This window comes from Protobothrops mucrosquamatus, unplaced genomic scaffold (assembly GCF_001527695.2).
Source record: "Protobothrops mucrosquamatus isolate PMUCROS unplaced genomic scaffold, P.Mucros_1.0 scaffold3122, whole genome shotgun sequence".
Taxonomy (NCBI): Eukaryota; Metazoa; Chordata; class Lepidosauria; order Squamata; family Viperidae; genus Protobothrops; species Protobothrops mucrosquamatus.
Window position 1 is genome coordinate 108,775 of NW_015389125.1, and position 15,919 is coordinate 124,693.

The following is a 15,919-nucleotide window of genomic DNA, read 5'->3' on the forward strand; positions in this document are numbered from 1 at the left end:
AGACTCTAGAAAGAGTGCAGAGAAGAGCAACAAAGATGATCAGGGGACTGGAGGCTAAAACTATACAAGGAACGGTTGCTAGAATGGGGAATGTCTAGTTTAATGAAGAGAAGGACGAGGGGGGACATGATAGCCGTGTTCCAGTATCTCAGGGGCTGCCCCAAAGAAGAGGGAGTCAAGCTATTCTCCAAAGCGCCTGAAGGCAGGACAAGAAGCAACGGATGGAAACTCATCAAGGAGAGAAGCAACCTAGAACTAAGGAGAAATTTCCTGGCAGTTAGAACAATTAACCAGTGGAACAACCTGCCTCCAGAAGCGGTGAATGCTCCAACACTGGAAGTTTTTAAGAAGAGACTGGACAGCCATTTGTCCGAAATGGTATATAGGCTTTCCTGCCTGAGCAGGGGGTTGGACTAGATGACCTCCAAGGTCCCTTCCAACTTTATTATTATTATTATTATTATTATTATTATTATTATTATTATTATTATTATTATTATTATTATTAATCATTGCACAGTCAGCCAGATGCTCAGACTGGATTTGGCATTTTTGTCTACCTATCGAGTCCTTACCAAGGATCTGAGATAAGCAGATGTGGATGTTTGATGGTATTACAGATCTCGTCGCAGGATGGAAGCAGTTCCTAGTAAGGCCGCCTTTTGCAATTGACTAATGGCGAATTTGTCAATGCCGATGGTGTTCAAGTGGTGCTCCAGTTGTTTTGGGATTGCACCCAAGGCGCCTATGACTATTGGTACTACCCTTGCTTGCTTTTGCCACAGTCTTTCTATTTCCATTTGTAAGGTCTTTATATTTTGTGATCTTCTCCAGTTTTTTCTTGTCTATTCTGCTGTCTCCAGGCACTGCCACGTCCATTATCCAGACTTTTTTGTCTTTCTTATCGACAATTTTTAAGTCCGGGGTGTTATGTTGCAGGTGCTTGTCTGTTTGAATTCTGAAGTCCCAGAGCAGTTTAATTTTATCATTTTCTATGACTTTCTCATTTTATGATCTCTATTATTATTATTATTATTATTATTATTATTATTGTTGTTGTTGTTGTTGTTGTTGTTGTCGTCATTATTATCATCATCATCATCCGGTGCTTCTTTTTCAGTGCCTCTGACTTTAAATACAACCAGTCCCAGCCAGCAGGGCCAAAGTGAGGGTTTATGGGAATTGTAGTCTGAAACATCTGGAAGATGCCTGCGCTCGGCTTGTCGGCTGCTCAAAAGAGAATGCAGGTCTAACCCAGCTCGGCTCTTCTTTTTGTCATGACATTTTATGCAGAAGAGAGGGGTGTCTGGCTCTCCCTCTTGACGATAAAAAAGCCTCCATAACCAGGAGCAGTCTACTTCTGGGAGACCAAAGGGGAAGACTGGCTTCAAGGCCTCCTTATCTAAGGCTCTGATCACTGTCCGAAGCAGGAGCTACTGGTTCGTTTGACTGTTCAGCTGGGATCCAGAAATAAAGTAGCAATATTTGTTCGTTCGTTCGTTCATTCATTTATCACTCCATTCATTCATTACAACCCTTTTGCGTTTATTTAATCCAATTTAGCTACAAAAACGTTGGGTTTAATTGGGGTTGTTGTAAGTCAAGGACTTACCTATAGAATGTTTTGATTAATCAGGGGTAGGCAACCTTGGCTCTTTTATGACTCGTGGACTTCAACTCCCAGAATTCCTGAGCCAACATGGGGGAACTATGGCCCCCTCATGACTCGTGGACTTCAACTCCCAGAATTCCTCAGCCAGCGTGGCTCAGCTTGGAAACCTCTCCCTTTCCCCTCAGCATGGCTGGCTCAGGAATTCTGGGAGTTGAAGTCCACGAGTCATAAAAGAGCCAAGGTTGCCTACCCCTGATTAATCAAAACATTCTATAGGTAAGTCCTTGACTTACAACAACCCCAATTAAACCCAACGTTTTTGTAGCTAAGCCAGACTTTTGTTAAGTGAATTTTGTCCCACTTTACGACCTTTCTCGCCATCGTTGTTAAGTGAATCGCTGCAGTGGATAACCAGTGAGTAACTTGGTTGTTAAAGCGAATCTGGCTTCACACACCCCGACTTTGCTCATTAGAAGGTCGCAAAAGAGCATCATGTGACCCCGGGACGCTGCAACCGTCCTAAGTACATGCCAGTGGCCTCTGGATTTTGATCACGTGACCCCTGGGGAGGCTACAATGGTCACAAGGGCGAAAAACGGACCTCAGTCGCTTTTTTATGGCCAAACGGTCACTAAACGAATGGTCGTAAGTCAGGGACCACCTCTACTGATTCCTCCGCATTTACTCATTTCATTAAGCTGTAATTTTTCTTCAGCAGCTGTTTCCTTGTTTGTTTTGTTGTATATCACTCTTCATCTTCTAATTGCGATCCTGGCTGGCACGCCTAGGATGGTAGGATCGCCCTAAAGCTGGGCGTAAATAACTTTTTGATCCTTCTCCACCCTTTGCAGGGTGGAGGTGCCAGATGGCCTTGCCGAATTGTGGCCAGTCACAACTTCTCCGAGGCAGGATTCCTACTTACTAGAAATTATCCTGGGGGGGAATGCAGCCAAGAAATTGAAAGACGCTTGCTCTTGGGGAGGAAAGCTATGGCAAATCTAGACAGCATACTAAAAAGCAGAGACATCACCCTGCCAACAAAAGCACGTATAGTCAAGGCCATGGTTTTCCCAGTTGCAATGTATGGCTGTGAAAGTTGGACCGTAAGAAAGGCTGAGGGCCAAAGAATGGATGCCTTTGAACTCTGGTGCTGGAGAAGACTCCTGCGAGTCCCCTGGACTGCAAGGCGATCCAACCAGTCAGTCCTAGAGGAGATCAACCCTGACTGCTCTTTAGAAGGCCAGATCCTGAAGTTGAAACTCAAGTACTTTGGCCACCTAATGAGAAGGAAGGACTCACTGGAGAAGAGCCTAATGCTGGGAAAGATGGAGGGCAAGAGAAGAAGGGGACAATAGAGAGTGAGGTGGCTGGATGGAGTCACTGAAGCAGGAGGCCTGAGCTTAAATGGACTCCAGAAGATGGTAGAGGACAGGAAGGCCTGGAGGAACGTTGTCCATGGGGTCGTGACAGGTCGGACATGACTTCGCAACTAACAACAACAAAATCCTGGGGGGGGGGGAGGAGATTCCGCCCTCCCCAGTCTAGTAAAACCACTCTCGGGATGGAGGGAATCCTCGCATTACGACCACAACTGAGCCCCAAAATTTCTGGAGGCTGAGCTGTGCCCACGTTTCCCCAGCAGAGCCATCCCTGAAGGAGGCAGCCGTGCCATGGGAACCAAAGGAAAAACCTTCCATCGGATCCACCTCCCTCCCATGTGGTCCTCGGCTTACGACCACAACGGAGCCCCAAAAATCCAAAAAAAGATTTCCAGGAAAATCATGGATATACTGGGTTGTCTCCGGATTACGACCACAGCCGAGGCCAAAATTTCCGTGGCTAAGCCAGACAGTGGTTCAGGGATCCCTGCCTCATTTTACGACCTTTCCTGCCAGCGTTGTTAAATGAATCGCTGCAGTTGTTAAGCTAGTAAGCCGGTGGTTAAAGGAATCGGACTTCCCGCTTGACTTTGCTCATCAGGAAGGTCGCCAAAGGGGGAACCACCTGACCCCCCGGGGACGGCGTGACCGTCATAAGTAGGAGTCGGTTGCCAAGCGTCTGTATTTGGATCACGTGACCACGGGGATGCTGCAACGGTTGTAAGTCTGAAAAACGGTCGTAAGTCACTTTTTCCGGGACCGCCGTAACTTTGGACGGTCACAAAACAAACGGTTGTAAGTCGCCTCGCTTTACGACCTCGCTCGTCACAGCCCCCACGGCCGTGCGATCAAAATAGGGGTTGTTTTTTGACATGAGAAATATAAAAATATTGGGATAGTTTATATAAATGTTTTTTCTGTATTTTTCTTTTCTTTTTTAAAAAGATATAATAATAATAATAATAATAATAATTAATAATAATAATAATAATAATAATAATAATAATAATAATAATAATAATAATAATAATAATAATAATAATAATAATAATAATAATAATAATAATAAAAACAACATCAAACATCCACATCTGCCTATCCCAGGTCCTGGGTAAGGACTTGATAGGTAGACAAAATGCCAAATCCAGTCTGAACATCTGGCTGACTTTGCGATGATCCATAATAATAATAATAATAATAATAATAATAATAATAATAATAGCAGAATAGACGAGAAAGAACTGTTAGAAGATAACAAAATACAAAGACCTACAAATAGAAATAGAAAGACTGTGGCAAAGGCAAGCAAGGGTAGCACCAATAGTCATAGGCGCCTTGGGTGCAATCCCAAAACAACTGGAGCACCACTTGGACACCATCATCGGCATTGACAAATTCGCCATTAGTCAATTGCAAAAGGCGGCCTTACTAGGAACTGCCTCCATCCTGCGACGAGATCTGTAATACCATCAAACATCCACATCTGCTTATCTCAGATCCTTGGTAAGGACTCGATAGGTAGACAAAAATGCCAAATCCAGTCTGAACATCTGACTGACTGTGCGATGATCCATATAATACTAATACTAATACTAATACTAATAATAATAATAATAATAGTTGGAAGGGACCTTGGAGGTCTTCTAGTCCAGCCCCACTGCTCAGGCAGGAAACCCTACACCATTTCGGACAAATGGCTGTCCAGTCTCTTCTTAAAAAGTCCAGTCTCTTCTTTAAAAAAATGAGAAATATAAAAGTGTTGGGATGGCTTGTATGAGGAAAAGGACTTAAGTCCTTAAGTGTTTACTAATTTCGAGAAGATCTTAACCAGTAAAGAATGCATTTGAATATTGTGGGGAAAACCAATTTAAATAGGAATTCTGTAAACAGGATCTAGGATGAGGCAGTCAAGATGATCAACTAGAAAAGAAGCTTTATACTGATGTGGTTGCTATTTGCAGAAACATGAGAAAAATGTCTACATTTCATTGTCATTTATTCAAACAATAAGAACCGTGTTAACTGAAGGTTGGCAAAAGAGAATATTATTGGGAAGAAGAGAAAAGCCAAGCCATTATATGGACTATAGAATTATAGAAATCAATTATTATGGATCGTTTTTTAAATACCAACCCAGACCACAACACGCTTGTTTCCCAAATATTAAGGCGATGATGTTAAAAAAATCAATAAAACATATTTAAAAAATCCAAAACAAAACAGGGATGGCTTGGCAGTTGGTTATCCTTTGCTATGCTGGGGTCCCAGCCGGCCCCCAACAAACCAAATCAGTGGGGCAAAAAACCCGCAAGGAAGCTTCTCCAGCCACGGCAACAGGGCGTCTCGTTTAACGACGAATGCGGTTGCGGTCATTAAGTCGAGGACAACCCTAACGGCTTCGGCGCTGCCTGATTCAAGGATTTGGAAAGCGAAAGAACGCACAGCCATGTAAATATTTGGCAAAGTGTGATGTTTCTAGGTTGTGGGTATGTTCGGATCAGCCGATCGGCTTTCCGGGCCGAGCGAGACTCCGAAAGAACGCACAATGCGGTGGGTTGGCCGTGTAAATATTTGGCAAAAGTGTGATGTTTCTCTGCTTGTGTGCGAGAATGCATATCCAACGGGCGTCTCCTTTTGATCCGTGACCCTCCGTTCCAAGAGTTGCAAGCAACCCGGTGCGTGTTTGAACAAGTTTTGATCCTGCTGCGGTTTTTATTGTTTTGTTGACTGGCTTTCCTCTCCTTTTTTCCGGTCAGAGAGAGAGAGAGAGAGAGAAAAATAAAACATCAGCGTCTCTTCTTGACATTCCTTGCAAAACAGATTTTGGAACCGCCTGGTTTCCCATGGGAAAGATGAAACTACAGTTCCCATCTCTTGCTGGGGATGAGGGGTCTGGGGGGTCAGTGTATTTGGACATTGGGGGAAAGAGGGAGGGTGGGGAAAGGACAGCGGAGCCCCCTCCCCAGAAATCAATCAGGACTCATCAAATGATGCACAGTCCGTGACTTAAAAGTAATAATAATAATAATAATAATAATAATAATAATAATAATAATAATAATAATAATAATAATAATAATAATAATAAGAAGAAGAAGAAGAAGAAGAAGAAGAAGAAGAAGAAGAAGAAGAAGAAGAAGAAGAAGAAGAAGAAGAAGAAGTTGGAAGGGATCTTGGAGGTCATCTAGTCCAACCCCCTGCTCAGGCAGAAAACCCTATACCATTTCAGACAAATGGCTGTCCAGTCTCTTCTTAAAAACTTCCAATGTTGGAGCATTCTCAACTTCTGGAGGCAGGTAGTTCCACTGGTTAATTGTTCTCACTGTCAGGAAGTTTCTCCTTAGTTCTAGGTTGCTTCTCTCCTTGATTTAGTTTAGTGACGATTCGAGGTTACGACGACGCTGAAAAAAATTTACTCAGGGCCCATTTTCACACTTTCGACCGTTGGAGCGGTCAGGTGATCAAAATTCTTCACACTTGGCAACTGACTCATATTGATGACCGTCGCGATATCCTGGGGGGTCACGTGATCACCTTTTGCGGCCTTCTGACAAGCCAACTCAAGGGGGGAAGCCGGGTTTACTTAACAACGGCGCCATTACCAAACAACTGCAGCGATTCGCTTAACAACCGGGGAAAGGAAGGTTGTAAAACGAGGCATAAATTCACCGAACAAACGTCTCCCTTGTAACGACAGAAACTTTGGACTCAGTTTAGGTCCTAAGTCAAAGAACTGCCCGTACCTTTAAATGCCGGTTGTCAAGTGCCTGGATTTTGATCACGTGGGGGATTCTGCGACGGTCATAAGCACGAGGACAGCCGTAAGTCGTTTTTTTCTGGTGCCGTTGTAACTTGGGACGCTCACTAAATGAACTGTTTATAAGTCGAGGACACCCTGCAGTGTGCAATCAATAAAGATTGGTGTCTTGTGCAAATATATATATATATATATATATATATATATATATATATATATCCCTTTTAGTGAGGAACATTAAATAGCGTGAGCTGGGAGGGACCTTGGAGGTCATCTAGTCCAGCCCCCTGCTCAAGCAGGAGACCCTATACCATTTCAGACAAGTGGCTGTCCAGTCCCTTCTTAAAAACCTCCAAGAATCAGGAAGTGATCCTGATTTCTGCACGTGTTCAGAGTTATTCTTTTTAACAGATGTTGTTGTTAGTTGCGAAGTCGTGTCCGACCCATCACGACCCCATGGACAATGCTCCTCCAGGCCTTCCTGTCCTCTGCCATCTTCTGGAGTCCATTGAAGCTCACGCCTGCTGCTTCAGTGACTCCATCCAGCCACCTCCTTCTCTGTCCTCCCCTTCTTCTCTTGCCCTCCATCTTTCCCAGCATCAGGCTCTTCTCCAGGGAGTCCTTCCTTCTCATTAGGTGGCCAAAGGACTTGAGTTTCAACTTCAGGATCTGGCCTTCTAAAGAGCATTCGGGGTTGATCTCCTCCAGGATTGACTGGTTGGATCGCCTTGCAGTCCAGGGGACTCGCAGGAGTCTTCTCCAGCACCAGAGTTCAAAGGCATCCATTCTTTGGCGCTCAGTCTTTCTTATAGTCCAACTTTCACAGCCATACATTGCAACTGGGAAAACCATGGCCTTGACTATACACACTTTTGTTGGCAGGGTGATGTCTCTGCTTTTTAGTATGCTGTCTAGATTTGCCATGGCTTTCCTCCCCAGGAGCAAGCGCCTTTTAATTTTTTTTTAACAGATACTCTTCCTTTAATACATGATGCAAAGGGCTGGCTGGGGTTTTTTTCCGAGGTAATTAATGATGATCAATTCCATTTTTATGCTCTCGGATTTTCACCTGATCTTATTATTTCTTACAAGGTCTTCTGAGTTTTTGGTGACGAAAAGAGCTGAAAGAAAAGATCTGTAAGTCCCCGACTTACAACAGTTCATTTAGCGACCGTTCAAAGTTACAACGGGGCTGAAAAAAGTGACCCGTGACCGATTTTCACCCTTAACGACCGTTGCATATAACGACCGCGGTCATATATGACTTACATTCGGGTGCTTGAAAAAGCAACCCACATTTATGACGGTTTGCGCTGCCCCGCCGTCACGCGATCCCCTTTTGCAACCTTCTGACAAGCCAGATTCACTTAACAACCGTGTCACTCACTCAACAAATGCAAGGATTCACTTAACGACAGTGGTGAGAAAGGTCGTAAAGTAAAACTCACTTCACCAATGTCTCACTTACGTTGCATTTAAAACCCGAATCATGTGGCCGTAAGTCGGAGACTAGGAAGTATTGCTATGATTTGTCGGAAATGGTATAGGGTTTCCTGCCTGAGCAGGGGGTTGGACTAGATGACCTCCAAGGTCCCTTCCAACTTTATTATTATTATTATTATTATTATTATTATTATTATTATTATTATTATTATTATTATTATTACTACTACTACTACTACTACTATTACTACTACTACTACTATTATTATTATTACTACTACTACTACTACTACTACTACTATTATTATTATTATTATTATTATTATTATTATTATTATTATTATTATTATTATTATTATTATCCTGGAAATCTCTGTTCGGATCAGCCCGGCAAGCAGAAGCCACAAAAGGGGGGATCAGCACCCCGTTAAAATGAGGTCAAGTTTGGGGTTTGCCTTTGGTTCACCCCCCCAGAAGCGACCCAGCTGCTTTCCTCCCCTTCAACACGGTTTCCTTCCCTTCCACCCTTCCTTACCTGTTTCTTCGCATTCAGACGAGCTGATGTCTTTCGCGGTTCCTCCTTCCTCGTCGCTCCGGACCTTGCGAACCCTTCGCGAAACCCGTGCAAAGAATCTAGGATCCTCTTGGTAAGTCTTTGCTTGCTTTTGCCCAAGATGGGTCTAACCCTGGGGTGGATCCAACGGATCCTTTGCTTTTCTCTTCGTTCGCCTCCCTCCCTCCCTCCCTTCTTTCTTTTCTTTCTTTTCTTTCTTTCTTTCCTTCTGTTCTTTCCGTGGTTCTCGCGCGGCTGGCCGGTCCCGCGGACGGAAACCCCACACCGCTGCTTCTTCGGTCCAAAGTTGAAACTTGATGCTCTCGCAACGCTCTTGTGTGTGTGTGCGCACACACACACAGAGACACACACACACACACACGCCCACGGAGCGAGACACCCGCAACAGCCCGATTCAAACTCAAGGCGAAGTTGAGCTGGAGGGCGGGGCGGGGTGGGGAGGAAAGACGTGAGTGGCAGGTCGAGGCGGCCAACCGCTGGGGAAGGCTGCCTATGAATAGACCAATGGAGGGTGGGGCTGCCGAAGTGGGAGGGCTTTAACGAGGGGGGGAGAGAAAGAAGAAGGGAAAGTTGTCCCTTGGAACGGTTTCTGGTCTGTCTTAGCCCCCCCCNAAGAGCCCCAAAATGGGAGATTTTCAGCCATCCGTCATTATGGGAAGATCCCTAACTTTACTCTCATCCAGAAAATGGGTAAATTGCATTAAATAAATTAAATTAAAATTGCACTTAAGGAATTAAAGAATGGAAGTGACATCTAGCTGAGGAAGGACATTTAGGCAAGAAAAACCAAATGTACAGGTATAGTATAGGGGTACCTTGCTCAATCCCCTGTGAGAGGGATCTTGGAGTCCTAGTGGACAATCACTTAAATAGGAGCCAGCCATGTGCTGCAGCTGCCAAAAAGGCCTACACAGTGCTGGGCTGCATGAACAGAGGGATAGAATCAAGATCACGTGAAGTATTAATACCATTTTACAAGGCCTTGGTAAGGCCACACTTGGGATACTGCAGTTTTGGTCACCACGATGTAAAACAGATGTTGAGACTCTAGAAAGAGTGCAGAGAAGAGCAACAAAGATGATCAGGGGACTGGAGGCTAAAACTATACAAGGAACGGTTGCTAGAATGGGGAATGTCTAGTTTAATGAAGAGAAGGACGAGGGGGGACATGATAGCCGTGTTCCAGTATCTCAGGGGCTGCCCCAAAGAAGAGGGAGTCAAGCTATTTTCCAAAGCGCCTGAAGGCAGGACAAGAAGCAACGGATGGAAACTCATCAAGGAGAGAAGCAACCTAGAACTAAGGAGAAATTTCCTGGCAGTTAGAACAATTAACCAGTGGAACAACCTGCCTCCAGAAGCGGTGAATGCTCCAACACTGGAGGTTTTTAAGAAGAGACTGGACAGCCATTTGTCCGAAATGGTCTAGGGTTTCCTGCCTGAGCAGGGGGTTGGGTTAGATGACCTCCAAGGTCCCTTCCAACTTTATTATTATTATTATTATTATTATTATTATTATTATTATTATTATTATTATTATTATTATTATTATTATTATTATTATTATTATTATTATTATTGATCATTGCACAGTCAGCCAGATGCTCAGACTGGATTTGGCATTTTTGTCTACCTATCGAGTCCTTACCAAGGATCTGAGATAAGCAGATGTGGATGTTTGATGGTATTACAGATCTCGTCGCAGGATGGAAGCAGTTCCTAGTAAGGACGCCTTTTGCAATTGACTAATGGCGAATTTGTCAATGCCGATGGTGTTCAAGTGGTTCTCCAGTTGTTTTGGGATGGCACCCAAGGCGCCATTACTATTGGTACTACCCTTGCTTGCTTTTGCCACAGTCTTTCTATTTCCATTTGTAAGGTCTTTATATTTTGTGATCTTCTCCAGTTCTTTTTTGTCTATTCTGCTGTGTCCAGGCACTGCCACGTCCATTATCCAGACTTTTTTGTCTTTCTTATCGACAATTTTTAAGTCCGGGGTGTTATGTTGCAGGTGCTTGTCTGTTTGAATTCTGAAGTCCCAGAGCAGTTTAATTTTATCATTTTCTATGACTTTCTCTATTTTATGATCTCTATTATTATTATTATTATTATTATTATTATTATTATTATTATTGTTGTTGTTGTTGTTGTTGTTGTTGTCATTATTATCATCATCATCATCCGGTGCTTCTTTTTCAGTGCCTCTGACTTTAAATACAACCAGTCCCAGCCAGCAGGGCCAAAGTCAGGGTTTATGGGAATTGTAGTCTGAAACATCTGGAAGATGCCTGCGCTCGGCTTGTCGGCTGCTCAAAAGAGAATGCAGGTCTAACCCAGCTCGGCTCTTCTTTTTGTCATGACATTTTATGCAGAAGAGAGGGGTGTCTGGTTCTCCCTCTTGACGATAAAAAAGCCTCCATAACCAGGAGCAGTCTACTTCTGGGAGACCAAAGGGGAAGACTGCCTTCAAGGCCTCCTTATCTAAGGCTCTGATCACTGTCCGAAGCAGGAGCTACTGGTTCGTTTGACTGTTCAGCTGGGATCCAGAAATAAAGTAGCAATATTTGTTCGTTCGTTCGTTCGTTCGTTCATTCATTCATCCCTCTATCCATTCATTACAACCCTTTTGCGTTTATTTAATCCAGGGGTAGCCAACCTTGGCTCTTTTATAACTCGTGGACTTCAACTCCCAGAATTCCTGAGCCAACATGGGGGAACTATGGTCCCTTCATGACTCGTGGACTTCAACTCCCAGAATTCCTGAGCCAGCATGGCTCAGCTTGGAAACCTCTCCCTTTTCCCTCAGCATGGCTGGCTCAGGAATTCTGGGAGTTGAAGTCCACGAGTCATAAAAGAGCCAAGGTTGCCTACCCCTGATTAATCAAAACATTCTATAGGTAAGTCCTTGACTTACGACCCCAATTAAACCCAACGTTTCTGTAGCTAAGGCAGACTTTTGTTAAATGAATTTTGTCCCACTTTATGACCTTTCTCGCCATTGTTGTTAAGCGAATCGCTGCAGCGGATAGCCAGTGAGTAACTTGGTTGTTAAAGCGAATCCGGCTTTTCCCCCCCTCTCGACTTTGCTCATCAAAAGTTCACAAAAGAGGGTCACGTGACCCCGGGACGCTGCAACCGTCCTAAGTACATGCCAGTGGCCTCTGGATCTTGATCACGTGACCCCTGGAGAGGCTGCAATGGTCGCAAGGGCGAAAAACGGCCCTCAGTCTCTTTTTTTCATTGCCGAACGGTCACTAAATGAATGTTTGTAAGCCAGGGACCACCTCTACCGATTCCTCCGCATTTACTCATTTCATTAAGCTGTAATTATTCTTCAGCAGCTGTTTCCTTGTTTGTTTCATTGTATATCACTCTTCATCTTCTAATTGTGATCCTGGCTGGCACGCCTAGGATGATGGGATCGCCCTAAAGCTGGGCGTAAATAACTTTTTGATCCTTGTCCACCCTTTGCAGGGTGGAGGTGCCAGCTGGCCTTGCCGAATTGTGGCCAGTCACAACTTCTCCGAGGCAGGATTCCTACTTACTAGAAATTATCCTGGGGGGACTGCAGCCAAGAAATTGAAAGACACTTGCTCCTGGGGAGGAAAGCTATGGCAAATCTAGACAGCATACTAAAAAGCAGAGACATCACCCTGCCAAAAAAAGTGCGCATAGCCAAGGCCATGGTTTTCCCAGCTGCAATGTGGGAATGTGAAAGTTGGATCACAAGAAAGGCTGAGTGGCCAAAGAATGGATGCCTTTGAACTACGGTGCTGGAGAAGACTCCTGCGAGTCCCCTGGACTGCAGGGCGATCAAACCGGTCAGTCCTGGAGGAGATCAACCCTGACTACTCTTTAGAAGGCCAGATCCTGAAGTTGAAACTCAAGTCCTTTGGCCACCTAATGAGAAGGAAGGACTCCCTGGAGAAGAGCCTAATGCTGGGAAAGATGGAGGGCAAGAGAAGAAGGGGACGACAGAGAAGGAGGTGGCTGGATGGAGTCACTGAAGCAGGAAGCATGAGCTTAAATGGACTCCAGAAGATGGTAGAGGACAGGAAGGCCTGGAGGAACGTTGTCCATGGGGTCGCGATGGGTCGGACACGACTTCGCAACTAACAACAACAAAATCCTGGGGGGGGGAGGAGATTCAGCCCCCCCCCAGTCTAGTAAAACCACTCTCGGGATGGAGGGAGTCCTCGCCTTACGACCACAACTGAGCCCCAAAATTTCTGGAGACTGAGCTATGCACACGTTTCCCCAGCGGAGCCATCCCGGAAGGAGGCAGCCGTGCCGTGGGAACCAAAGGGAAAACCTTCCATCAGATCTGCCTCCCTCCCACGTGGTCCTCGGCTTACGACCACAACGGAGCCCCAAAAATCCAAAGAAAGATTTCCAGGAAAATCATGGATATACTGGGTTGTCTCCGGATTACGACCACGGCCGAGGCCAGAATTTCCGTGGCTAAGCCAGACAGTGGTTCAGGGACCCCTGGCTCATTTTACGACCTTTCCTGCCAGCGTTGTTAAATGAATCGCTGCAGTTGTTAAGCTAGTAAGCCGGTGGTTAAAGGAATCGGATTTCCCGCTTGACTTTGCTCATCAGGAAGGTCGCCAAAGGGGGAACCACCTGACCCCCCAGGGACGGCGTGACCGTCATAAGTAGGAGTCGGTTGCCAAGCATCTGTATTTGGATCACATGACCACGGGGATGCTGCAACAGTTGTAAGTCTGAAAAACGGTCGTAAGTCACTTGTTCCGGGACCGCCGTAACTTCGGTCGGTCACAAAACAAATGGTTGTAAGTCGCCTCGCTTTACGACCTCACTCGTCACGCCCCCCACGGCCGTGCGATCAAACTAGGGGTTGTTTTTTGACATGAGAAATATAAAAATGTTGGGATGGTTTATATAAATGTTTTTTCTGTATTTTTCTTTTCTTTTTTAAAAAGATATAATAATAATAATAATAATAATAATAATAATAATAATAATAACAACAACAACAACAACATCAAACATCCACATCTGCCTATCCCAGGTCCTGTGTAAGGACTTGATAGGTAAACAAAATGCCAAATCCACTGAACATCTGGCTGACTGTGCGATGATCCATAATAATAATAATAATAATAATAATAATAATAATAATAATAATAATAATAATAATAGCAGAATAGATGAGAAAGAACTGGAGAAGATCACAAAATACAAAGACCTACAAATAGAAATAGAAAGACTGCGGCAAAGGCAAGCAAGGGTAGTACCAATAGTCATAGGCGCCTTGGGTGCAATTCCAAAACAACTGGAGCACCACTTGAACACCATTGGCATTGACAAATTCGCTATTAGTCAATTGCAAAAGGCGGCCTTACTAGGAACCGCTTCCATCCTGCGACGAGATCTGTAATACCATCAAACATCCACATCTGCCTATCCCAGGTCCTTGGGAAGGACTCAATGGGTAGACAAAATGCCAAATCCAGTCTGAAGATCTGGCTGACTGTGCGATGATCCATATAATAATAATAATAATAATAATAATAATAATAATAATAATAATAATAATAATAATAATAATAATAATAATAAAGTTGGAAAGGACCTTGGAGGTCATCTAGTCCAACCCCCTGCTCAGGCAGGAAACCCTATACCATTTCAGACAAATGGCTGTCCAATCTCTTCTTAAAAACTTCCAGTCTCTTCTTTAAAAAAATGAGAAATATAGACGTGTTGGGATGGCTTGTATGAGGAAAAGGACTTAAATCCTTAAGTATTTACTAATTTCGAGAAGATCTTAACTAGTAAAGAATGCTTTTGAATATTGTGGGGAAAACCAATTTAAATAGGAATTCTGTAAACAGGATCTAAGGATGAGGCAGTCAAGATGATCAATTAGAAAAAAAGCTTTATACTGATGTGGTTGCTATTTGCAGAAACATGAGAAAAATGTCTACATTTCATTGTCATTTATTCAAATAATAAGAACCGTGTTAATTGAAGGTTGGCAAAAGAGAATATTATTGGGAAGAAGAGAAAAGCCAAGCCATTATATGGACTATAGAATTATAGAAATCAATTATTATGGATCGTTTTTTAAATACCAACCCAGACCACAACACGCTTGTTTCCCAAATATTAAGGCGATGGTGTTAAAAAATCAATAAAACATATTTAAAAAAACCAAAACAAAACAGGAATGGCTTGGCAGCTGGTTATCCTTTGCTATGCTGGGGTCCCAGCCGGCCCCCAACAAACCAAATCAGTGGGGCAAAAAACCCGCAAGGAAGCTTCTCCAGCCACGGCAACAGGGCGTCTCGTTTAACGACGAAGGCGGTTGCGGTCATTAAGTTGAGGACAACCCTAACGGCTTCGGCGCTGCCTGATTCAAGGATTTGGAAAGCGAAAGAACGCACAGCCATGTAAATATTTGGCAAAGTGTGATGTTTCTAGGTTGTGGGTATGTTCGGATCAGCCGATCGGCTTTCCAGGCCGAGCGAGACTCCGAAAGAACGCACAATGCGGTGGGTTGGCCGTGTAAATATTTGGCAAAAGTGTGATGTTTCTCTGCTTGTGTGCGAGAATGCATATCCAACGGGCGTCTACTTTTGATCCGTGACCCTCCGTTCCAAGAGTTGCAAGCAACCCGGTGCGTGTTTGAACAAGTTTAGATCCTGCTGTGGTTTTTATTGTTTTGCTGACTGGCTTTCCTCTCCTTTTTTCCGGTCAGAGAGAGAGAGAGAGAGAGAGAAATAAAAAAATCAGCGTCTCTTCTTGACATTCCTTGCAAAACAGATTTTGGAACCGCCTGGTTTCCCATGGGAAAGATGAAACTACAGTTCCCATCTCTTGCTGGGGATGAGGGGTCTGGGGGGGTCAGTGTCTTTGGAGATTGGGGGAAAGAGGGAGGGTGGGGAAAGGACAGCAGAGCCCCCCTCAGAAATCAATCAGGACTCATCAAACGATGCACAGTCCGCGACTTAAAAGATAATAATAATAATAATAATAATAATAATAATAATAAGAAGAAGAAGAAGAAGAAGAATAAGAAGAATAAGAAGAAGTAGAAGTAGAAGTAGAAGAAGAAGAAGAAGAAGAAGAAGAAGAAGAAGAAGAAGAAGAAGAAGAAGAAGAAGAAGAAGAAGAAGAAGAAGAAGAAGAAA

At 44.0% G+C, this 15,919-nt stretch overlaps 1 protein-coding gene across 1 annotated transcript in view; it reads right to left on the reverse strand.

Moving 5' to 3' along the window:
* Positions 1-8,740, reverse strand: part of TNFAIP8L1 (TNF alpha induced protein 8 like 1) — a 20,733-nt gene extending 11,993 nt beyond the window's left edge. Inside the window, exon 1 of the mRNA XM_015826418.1 lies at positions 8,727-8,740. The gene's annotated coding sequence lies outside the window, so the exon portion shown is untranslated. The remainder of the gene's footprint in view (positions 1-8,726) is intronic.
* Between the last annotated feature and the right edge of the window lie 7,179 nt (positions 8,741-15,919).